This window comes from Malurus melanocephalus, unplaced genomic scaffold, assembly GCF_030028575.1.
Source record: "Malurus melanocephalus ecotype Western Australia unplaced genomic scaffold, MMel_1.1 scaffold_673, whole genome shotgun sequence".
In the NCBI taxonomy this organism is placed as follows: Eukaryota; Metazoa; Chordata; class Aves; order Passeriformes; family Maluridae; genus Malurus; species Malurus melanocephalus.
Window position 1 is genome coordinate 145629 of NW_026623905.1, and position 9683 is coordinate 155311.

A 9683-nucleotide genomic window follows, 5' to 3' on the forward strand; every position below is an offset into this window, starting at 1 on the left:
GCGGGGAGCGTGTCCGGCCGCTCCGGGCGGGTGCGGGTCAAACGAGTCGCGAATAAAAGTTGAGCCGAACGTGCGGAGCTCGGCAGTGCTGGGGGACGGGGGGACAAGGCTGCGATCTCCCCCGACAGGAGGGGTCGGGGGGCGGCTGCCGGGGCTCTCCCCGCTGCCGGGTTCACCGTCCCCATCCCCATCCCCATCCCCATCCCCATCCCCGGGGGCGACACTTGAAGATCCGTGATTGAAGGGAGCGCAAGCAATCCTCTGATCTGAGTGTGGTTGTTCCGCTGCTCCGCTTCTCCCGCTCCCTCACCTGTCCTCCCCTCAAATAAACTCGAATGGGAATAAAATTTGGACTTTTTGGAAAYGCTTTTATTCTTTTATGTGTGCACGCCATTCTGACATGGCCTTAATGCTGTAATGTAAAAAGATTTTTTGCTGTGCGTTTTTTTGTGTGGTTTTTTTCTTATTACCTTTGAGTTAGGCTGCAGCTGTGTTTTGAATAAATCACCATCTAGTATTATATATCTTTTTATAAAGATAGAATGACCGGATGGGTACAAGTTTTGAACAACTGCTACATTGTGGGAGTTCTTTATAACATGCTGTGTGCTACTAATGTGACAGTTTCATCATCCTTAAAATTTCAGGCATATAGCATATGTTTTCAGTTATTCAATCCTGGCATTTATAGCTGTTGAGTTATAATTGTATTTAGTAACATACGTAGTTTGCAGTTTCAGAAGCATTCTCACTCCATAGAATAATGATAACAAAGAATGATGTAGTGCTTTGTATCCTAAAAAAATAATAAATATTGATAAAAAAAACTTGAAGGAGCTACAGATGATCAGTATTAAAACCAAACACTTTTCAACTTCAACATTTTTAAAKCTATTTAGCTTCTAACATTTTTGCCTCTAAAAAAAAGATTGTGTAGTACTTTTTTATAATGAATGTCTGAGATACCTTCCCCATAATTTGAGGAATGCATAAAAAATAATGAATTTGCAGATAATGCATTTTTAAATCACTTAAAAAATGAGATGCATCAAATACTTTTCAAAAATGACAGGTGAAGTGCATTGCACACTCTGCTTTTGTGTTACATTATGATAAAATCAGTAATTTTAAAAGARCAGGCTAAATAGTAGCATTAAGAATTATGCAGCTGGATAAGCGTTTATAGTTAGAAACCTGTGACTAACACTCAGAGCTGTAGATCTTTTAAAAACAGTCACGTAAACTTTACCAAAAAAAAAAAGCAGGTATTGCAGTCATGCCCTTCTTCTGGATTACAAGCTTGTTTTTTAGTATTTAACCTGGGTTTTTTTGGTTTTTTTTTTTGATGTGAATGCTCAATTGTTTCTCTGGAGGATTTTCATTTTTACCGAGCAAATGCACCTATGTTGCTTCTTGGTTCCATTTGTTCATTTTGTATTCTGTGGAGCACATGAACCTTCACTTAGGTGGTGGAAGGAGATACAGCACCTGCCTGTGGCTAGTACTCTTGGAGGAAAACCACCTAGGTGGCCACTCTAGTTTTAGAAGTTGAGCCTGGAAACAAGTATGACCAGTAGCTTTGGGCAGGTCTGCTCCTGCCAGATGGGTCACACCTTGCTGAGTTTGGAGGAAGGATGCTAAAGGATGAGGGCAAGTGGYCTTTGCTGAAACAACTTTGTTTTCCTTATAGTGTTACAAACATTGTTATTGAAATCCAGGTGAAAAAATKTTCTTCTGCTGCTTTAAGTGCATTTCTGAAAGTCCCCAAAATAGCTTATTTGTGTTTTAAGATGTTTGTTTGATGAGTGAAACATGAATGTGTCTGTCATGAGAACTTTTGGAGGAGTGCATTAGTGGTCTTTGCATTAGCAGCAGTCAAGTCTGGTTTGCATAAATTGCATTGAACTTCAAGATGTAAGAATATTTTGCTGACTTACTGGGCTTATTTTACAGAATTATGAATATTGAACTTGGATTTAACCTCTTCCTTGAAGTAAGCGTGCTGCTATGTCAGRTGCCTGCTCAGAGCAGCTGTGTAAAGAGCATTCTTCCAAATAGATTTTGATGTTCAAAGCAAAATCTTTCCTGAAAAAGGAAAATCCTACTGTTCAACATTGTTTACAGTTATCTGAAAGTGAGGGGAAATGAAACACTTTAKATTTTATTGCTCTCAGTGTTTTTGTGATGGTCTTGTTGGTATGACCTGAGCATTTGCAATAAAAGGCCTCATCTGGAATTCTTTATTTAGGCAAAAGAACCATTACCTCAGTGGCATTTTGTTCAGGGTAGTGATAAAGCATTGGGACTTAAATTACAAATGTGAGAAATGAACATGGGGAAAGCATTTCCACTCATRGGGTTAGATAAAAATGCCAAGCTTTGGACTGGATGTCTGTGTAGGAGACAGGCTCAAGGGTGGGTATTTGTGAGAAGAAAGCCATTTCTGCAGTATCTTGTCAGTTTTTAATTCCTTGACATACACAGTTGGTCGATGGATCCCTTTAATGACCAAACTCCAAAGCTGCTGAGATACAGTTGTACCTGGAATTGGTTATACAAATAAGCAACTACCTGAATTTTAACAGTGAAAATATGTACAATAAGAAGTTGTGGATGAAAGAACCAGTTAAAACTTTGCAAATGAAAGGGACAAAGCATATGTCAGCATATGGTTTAAAGTGAACCCACAGAGAGAAGATTTAACTGTCATAGAGCTGGAAAAAGAGTAGATGGATTAGCTCATCTCTCCCACAGGATGGCATATTGTACATGGAGGATAAAATGAGTAAATTGATTCAAACCATGCACTGTGGTGCTCTTTGTGTATGTATTACTAATTTTAAAGGTCCTGCATGGATCAGTGAGTTAGAGTGTGTTAGTCACCTCCTCTGCCTCCCCTCTGGAGCAAACGTGTGGATTCCACTGCTGTGTCACGAGATTTGAGCGTCGTGGAGCATCATGGCTTTCACTCAAACGTGCCAGATTGGTTTAGATTTCTGAGGTGTGAGAACACTCAGTTACTTATCAAACACTCAGTTACTGACCAAACATCAGTATGTTTTCAGCTGAGTCTCCTGATTTAATTTCTTTGGTCTGAGGTTATTGATAATTGCTGTATTTTGATGAGGGCTTGCTGTTTTTGACAGTATTCTAATTTTAATTCAGTGCCAATCTCTCAGTTGCAGAATCTGTTCAAAAAGGCAATCCACCTGAAAAAAAAAATCGATATTACTTTATCTAACAAAGCTTAAATATTTATTTTTTTTCTTGCTGAATGACAGCTCATAGAGCTTATACTGTTGTCATGGTAGTTGTACACAAGGAGCTGACATCGAAGGCATGGGGTTAGAAACCTTAAAGGTTTCTAATGCTAAGGAGTGGGGGCTTTTTACCTCTATAAAGTCTACTCTGCCAGGGTTTAGAAGGATGGAAATATTTGGAAGGACTGGGGGGAAGAAAAGGAACTAGCAAAGTGAACTCAAAATGCAAAAGTTCCCCATCTGAATGATTGAATATTGCATGGGTTTGAGCAGTGAGCTTCTTGTCTGCTCTTTGTGTGCTAAAGTCATTGTTACTTGAAAGTAATAAGAATTTCAGTCAGACAAATTGGGGGACTTTTTGGAGAGGGGAGTTTATACAAAGGCAGGTAGTTTGAGTCCATTTTCAGTGGATCTGTGTGTTTGCAGAGTCATCATGGGCTGCCCAAAGATGTACTGGGAATTGCATGTTAACCAGCAAGAAAATGCAGGAGTTTCTTGGAGTGCTCTGAAAMTAAATATTCCAATACTTGATGATGATTTTTAAAAGAATATTGCCACGGCGATGCTCCTGCTCCTGTTTGTGTGTGTGCAGAGCCCTGGGACTGAGGCCTGAACCAGTAGCTGGCATCAGGGAAGCTCAGCAGTGAAATCACAAATTCTCTCCCAGCACTGGGATTTAGCAGATGGTTTAGGCCTTAAAAACAGTAAGGATGAATCCTGTGTTCAGGGTCACCTGCCTCATTTTTGGCCTTGGCTTTCTCTAAAGAAGACTGATGTGGACTGAGTTGAGGGGAGAGCTTTTTTTCTGGAGTGTGGRATGGGCTACAGTGCTACAAAGGCATGTGAACACCTATTTCATGGTAAAGAGAAGATACATTCCACAAATGTATCTGCCTCATTTAAGCCTTTGAATTTTCTCCATCTTTTTAGTTTTGGTGGTTTTTTTTTTTTTGTCTATTACGTTAAAGGTTCTTTCTTATGCTTCTTCCCTTCATGTTGATTTTGGCAGGGCCCTTAAAAATTGTGGCTGTTATAAATGATAGGAAAAAGGCTGAATTGTCTCGAGGAAACAAAGGCTGGATGAGAGGATGAAAAAAACACTTGGATTCTGAAAGTTTCACTCCTTGTCAAGTGTGTGTAGGTGACTGATGAGCTTCAGAATAGTCATCAACTTAATAGTCATTGCTAAGTGCCATATGTGGAATAGATCAGGTATTTCTCAATTTATCAGCATTAAACTGCTATATTCTTTCTCCAAAGTAAAGCAAACTGAAGTTTTACATTATCAGAGGGTACATGTAGTACTCCATTAGCTTTGAAGTGATGCTATTAAATGGATTTATGACTTTTACTGTAATGCCTAGCAAAAAAAAAAGCTATAGAAAAAATATGAAATAATGYCATAGTTGGAGTTTAATTTTGATAAACACACAGTCTCTTTATTTTATAGATAATTACTGTATTTGTGAGAAAGGAACAAGAATTTCAGTCAGACAAATTGGGGGACTTTTTGGAGAGGGGAATTTATACAAAGGCAGAGTCAAACTGTGCTATTCCAAACTTTAGTTTTAAGGACTCCAGCTTAAAAACTGTATTGAAACCAGTACTGGAAGARCTCTCTCTCTCTCTCTCTAGTTTGTTTATTTTACCTGTGGATCTCTCACGTTTTGCTTGCCCTTCTGACATTAGGACTTTTCACAGTGTCAGTGGCCACCACATCAATCACAGTGAAGTGTTTTAGGGAATCTTTGTGATTAGAAAACCTCCTGTCATTKTTTATCAGCAGAAAATGAAACTGCAGTTTGCAACTGGGATGTGTCAAAGCCCAACAGCCGGGTGTTGCCATAGCAAAGGCGATGTTACATAAGCAGCCACTCTGCAAATAATTCAAGCAGCCAAATTTTAAGCATAGCATGAGAATTCATTTTCTAAATTTATGATCTTTTTTAGGAGGGAGCTTTCCTAGATGAGGTCATCTCAGTTGCTACTGAAATGGATGTGCATAGTTGTGAAGCTCTTTTAGGACTGCCCGTTTACACCTTTATTTTGTTTGAACATATTGTTCTGTTTCTGAAACATCTGTTAGTTTAAATACGGCCTCACAAGATGTTTTCTCAAATGGTTTTTTTGCAACAGTTCGGTAAAGCTCTGTATTTTGATCTTCTTCAAATTTATTTGCACAATGCAATATTAAAGCAAGCAATTTACAAATGCCTTTTCTGGTTAATGGGTGTCAAGAATTTTGCAAGGCAGCAATATAAACCAGCTCACTTTTCAGATGAGAGGATTGAAATACATATACAGATRTATTTTTAGAATCTTTTCAAGTAGYTGTCTTGAAGCACTCCAACAATAATAACCCAGGCAGTTTTATCTTCTAACCCCCAAATTGGCAAATGGTCCAGCCTTTCAGTCTGYTCTGCAGAAATGTGGATAACTGTTTAATCTCAGTAAAGTTACTGGAGCTTTTGATTGTACTGTATTTCCCAGAGTCAAGTAGGAATATTTGTTACCATTTTGCAGAGGAATGGGGAGAAACTGTTTCCTGAGAAATTTTTCCCTGTATGGGCTTGTATTTAAAGGTATGCAACAAGGAAAAAGAGCTTTTTCTTCAAGGCTTTTTGTAACTGCTGTTACAAAAAAAAAAACCTGTTTGTTTTTCCAGGAAGTTTCACTATCCTTGTTAAATCATAACTATATTGAGGATCACTTGTAACAAGCACTTACCTTCAGCAGGATAACAACTTTCAATTTTTAGATCCTAATAAAGCAAAATGGGCTGCTTTCACACTTTTTGCTCAAATAATTTACTTAATTAATACTTTAAACCTTCAGTTAAGAAGCTGAATAATTATCAAGACAAMTGCTGAAGGATGAGAATTCCTAAATACCTTATTAAAAAATCCTCTCTGGAAACACTGTGTTGGGAAACTCTTTGCCACATTTTCTTCATTGATCTCTTCCAGCTTCCCAAACAAATCTGCTTTCTCCAAAAAGATGAAGTAAGGAGATGGGGGTGAGTTGTATTTTTTCAGAAGAAAAATGTTGGGAGCCCAATATTAGGCTTATATTGTAAKAAATCCACTGCCACATGAACCTGCTTGCAGCACTGTCCATTTCTTGTTGTGRGACAGATCTAGCAGGGTAGTTCTTCTTAAATTTAAAATAGCTGTCTGTCCAARAGCAAGCATCTGCTGCTCCATGGAATGTTCCCTTCCTGCAGATGAAGGACTGAAAAACAGAGATCCATAGGAATGGGGCACCCAAAATCTGGAATTCTGATCCCAGAATCCATCCCCATGCACATTTTTGCCYTCCCTGGGTATGGGCTTTAGCAAATATGTGGCAGACAGAATTAATTTTTCCTTGGGGCTTCCAATGCAGGCATTTTTCTTACGYGAATAGAGTTCAGCACTATCTATTCCAAGTAATTTTGTAGTACTGGAGGCTTCAAAATCTACCCCATTTTGTGCTACTTATCTGCCAAATAATGTTATCTTGAAGAAAATAGCTGTGGATGTGATCTTGTAGGAKGCTTGGCATTTCCAGTTTATCCTTTCAGTAGAAATTTAGGACACTTGGTACCTCAGATGAAGTGGCTAGAGCAGTAATTTCAAAGTGTTTGGCCTTACATGATTAACATCTGCTACAGTGCCATATGGTGGGAATTTCCAAGTAAACTATTAATTAATATAGGAGTGCACCAAAGTAAACCTTAATTAAACTATATTCAGCTGAAGGGTATTATTTTAATATAGTGAGATGCAAAGTGTGTACTTTTGTATTGATACCTCTTTCTGTTGCGTGAAGAAGAGGGAAAGATGTTGATGAGGATTAATTGAGCCTTTAAATTGATGATTCAAGTAGCTTTTAAAATAAATGGTTTATGACMTTACTGGTTTTGTTAAAGTATAAAACTTATTTTTAGTTTGGCCAGATCCACCAGTTGCCAGTAGCTACTGCTATAAATGACCTATTTTTAAATAGGTTTTTTTTTTTTCCCCTGTCTTCTCTTCCTTCCTTCTCTCCTGACAATCTTCACATCAATAAGAAGGTGAAGAAAGCCTTCCACTGCATATTGAGGYCAGGTAAATATAGGTGGGACAGGCCAGTGTTGTCTGAGTAATTCACCAGATGGCATTTTTCCCTCTGAGTCAACACTGAAACCCTTCATGGGAATGAGAGGAGAACTCTGTCATTTTAGGGAGATGCTAACCTGAAATCTTGACCAGGTGTGGTTGCTGAGGACTGTCTGGCATTCTTCATAGTAATTGGAGAGTAAGCTGTAGCACGCTGATTAAATTCCACATTAATAATTAAGATCTTTGTAACTGGATTCCCCTTGTTGATATCCATTACTGACCTGCACCTGCCTCACTTTCTGTAATTGCTTTATACTTTTGTTGGTTGTTTTCRTATAGTTGATAGTTTGATTTGCATGGTGCAGTGCTGTTCTTGTCCTTGTTTTGTTGGAGATTTTTCTGTTTCAAGGAATATCCGTAGAGGGATCTGTTGAGCACCAAGTAGAAGTTGCTCTCTAAAAAAAAATCTTARTTTGTGTTGTGAATCTGCACTTGTCCTGATTTGTGTACACCTTTTAAACACCAAATAARTTACAATTTTCTTCTTGCTTGGTCTGAGTGAAGTGGGACTGGAGATTTTTTGTGAGATATCCAAAAAATACTTCTTGAGTGTTCAGCACTGGCTGACTTCTGGCTGTCTTGTTTATTGTTACTTTGTCATCATGGATTAAACCATGTGCCCTTTTTCTCCAATTCTCTTCTGAGGTCAGGAATGACTCTTTTTTGTAGATTTTATTTTATTACACCTAATATGAAAAGAACCCAAATGAATGTGTTAGCGTGTTTTTATTTTGGTAGTCCAATTCTATTGGTTTTCAAAACTTTCTGTAAATGCAGGTTGACATTACTGCTTTTCAAGAGGTGTTWATTATTTCAAATTTTGCAGTCTTCAGTATTTTCCAATAACAATATGTGCTAGTTTAACCTACAATGTGGAGGCTTAATGTGTCTTAAATTTCTTTTAATTTTTTTTTTGATATCATATTGAGTATTGTGCCCTACAAGTCCTCTTGAAAATAACAGCAGTCTCTAATTTCACTGTTGGGTACTGGACTTCAAAAGCAGATGTAGTTTTTGTTACTTTAGTTATCATTTCATTGTATGTTTTAAACTGTCTGGCTCTTAGCTATTATTTTAGTTTGTGGTCAAAAGCCCATTTCTAGAGCCCTGATAACTGAGTCCAAGAGCACAGTGTAGTGTGAATAATTTGTCATGATCTGCATGTGGATTTGACAGAGATTCACATAAAAAAATTCCATATAAATGTCAGTCTGAAAAGTTGAAGGACACAGGGCAGATTATCACTAGAAAAATAAGACTGGTCTATGACTTGACTCCTCGAGAGMAAGTAAACCCAGTTTTTAAAAGGACTTGATAGTTCATAGCCTTCAAAGGACTGTTTTAAATATGAGTTCTTCATCAAACTTCATTACTGACAAAGCATTTAAATGCCTAATGAGGTATGGTGAAGCTACTGTTGGCAACTATAGAAATTCTAATGATGTGTATGTAATCATGAAGCTTCTGTATTTCCTATGGTTACCATGTTTTCTTGTTGGTTTGTTAGGATTTTTTTCGGGTGTATTTTTTGTTATTGTTGTTTGGGGTTTTTTAAAAAAAATAATTTGGTTTTGCTGTTCCTGCTGACTACCTTGGCTTGAATAAGAAGAGTGGAGGCAGTGAAGGAGTGGTAATTCTCACAGAACTGGTGTTGGACCTCTGGAGTCACCCATTCCAACTCCTCTTYCAAGGGTCACCTGGAGCAGGGTCACCAAAGATAGGCTTTGAAATGTCCAGAGAGGAAAACTCCACAACCTCCAGGGCAGCTGCAGCATTACCTACATTTCCAGATAAAAAAAAACTAAAGTTCCAGTGCTCTGCCACCCTCATTGTAAAGAATTCTTCCTCATGTTGAGGTGGAACTTCCTGTGTTTTYGTTTATGGGCATTGCAGGGGTCAAAAAGCAGTTTCTTTTCAGAAAGAAAAAATTACTTAAAAATTTTGCAAAGTTAGTTTAGAAGGAGCTCAGCAATATTTTGGTTGATCTGTCTTGGACAATAAAACCCTCTCCTGTTATTTCTGTGGGCATCATCAGCTTCTCTCTTGCATCCTCTCTTGTCACTCAGCTGACTGTAAGCTGTGCTGAGCTATCCAATTACCAACTGGAGGTAATTAACACTAATGAGCAGACAGGGTAATTAATGCTGGCCTTTGTTAGCAGTTTGTGAGGTTTTAGGGCTCTTCCTGACCATGTTGCCTTCTACAGCAGGGCAGTGATGCTCTGTAGGTGGCTGCCTGGGCATCCAAGGGCTGTGGCTGCAGAAAAATTCTGTCCTGAATG

General features: G+C 38.3%; 1 protein-coding gene across 1 annotated transcript in view; it reads left to right on the forward strand.

Annotated features, from left to right (window-relative positions):
- The window catches only part of LOC130584181 (connector enhancer of kinase suppressor of ras 2), a gene marked incomplete at its 3' end in the record, with an annotated part of 168858 nt that overhangs the window by 986 nt on the left and 158189 nt on the right, over positions 1-9683 (forward strand). The gene's annotated exons all lie outside the window — the stretch shown is intronic.